Source organism: Geospiza fortis, unplaced genomic scaffold (assembly GCF_000277835.1).
Source record: "Geospiza fortis unplaced genomic scaffold, GeoFor_1.0 scaffold41, whole genome shotgun sequence".
Taxonomy (NCBI): Eukaryota; Metazoa; Chordata; class Aves; order Passeriformes; family Thraupidae; genus Geospiza; species Geospiza fortis.
The window spans coordinates 13,610,196-13,611,438 of NW_005054299.1; the positions used below are offsets into that span (position 1 = coordinate 13,610,196).

The 1,243-nt window shown below is 40.9% G+C and overlaps 1 protein-coding gene across 3 annotated transcripts in view; it reads right to left on the reverse strand.

Annotated features, from left to right (window-relative positions):
• The window catches only part of PLD5 (phospholipase D family member 5), a 166,002-nt gene that overhangs the window by 9,117 nt on the left and 155,642 nt on the right, over positions 1-1,243 (reverse strand). The gene's annotated exons all lie outside the window — the stretch shown is intronic.

The window sequence follows — 1,243 nt, forward strand, 5'->3', positions numbered from 1 at the left end:
CAGTGGTTTCTTATTACTGATTGGTGTTCTTAAGGATTTACTACAACTAAGTACAGAAAATACTAGAAAATTAACCATGGCAAGATTTCAAGGCCAATATTCCAGATCCATTCCTGAACACTAAAAAACCAAAACCTCTTACACTTTATCAGCCAGTCTGAAAGATGAGTTTGTTGCTAAGCAACACTAAGCTATGATTCCCAAGTATAACAAAAAAATTCAATGACTGTGTATGGCACTTGTTTTATATAGCACAAACATTGAAATAAGTTTTCAAAAAATTAATTTCAACTCAAGAAAAAAGTGTAAAGTGATTTAAATATGGCTAAAATATTAAATATAACTTATTTTAATTATCTGACACTTTTTGGAGGTTATTGCTCTGAGATGTTATTCTTAACACTTGTATTATTTTCTTGAACTTTTAAGTTACAGAACAGCTGAAGAAAGAAATTGTCATGCGTTTGTCTTCTTCGGATGCGTTCAATACAAATATTTATTTACATCTGAAAGTGAAAGACTTCCAGAAGATAATTAGGAGAAAAATTTCAGTAAAAACTCTCACTCTACCTCTACGCTTTGGCATTCCACTTGTTACTCTGTGGCACAGCTGATCCCTGCCCCGCAGCCATGGACTGGCTTAGGAATTGTCTCCATGTTGTGTAGCACTTGCTGTTCTGATCAAGCACTCATTTGTTCCTCCTCTTCACCCACCAGGAACAGCCTTTATTCTGCTGGGAACAGCACTCTTCCATGCCCCTGCTCAGGGTGTGCTATCCTGAACCCACAGGGACGCAGCAGCCTGTTTCTACCCCAGGCAGGACTGCCAGGGCAGCAAGGGAACTGCCTGGCTCCTGGGAACCTCCTTCTGATCTTTAGCTCAGGAACACACAGCAGCATTAACACTTGGTCCACCAAGTCAGTCCCAAGAAACTCCAGGACTGCAATTAAGAGGGGCATGTCAGCCCAAGTGGCTGTGGATACAAATTCAGTTAGCTCTAGGAGCTGGACTTCAGTGATCTGAGCTTCTGAGTACCACTGAGTCCTTTTTGTTTTCTAAAGTGAAGTACCAAGAGAAGAGGCTTCCATGCCTACAGAAAAGGAAAAAATCACAGAGGAAGGGAACACTCTGCAAACTGAAAAAAAAAAGGTAGAGTGTCCCTCCATCTGCCTTTGTCTAGGATCCCAGATTCCTTAAACTGGGCCGTAACCAGCTTTCAATTCTGTGTTCCCTGCCAGGATT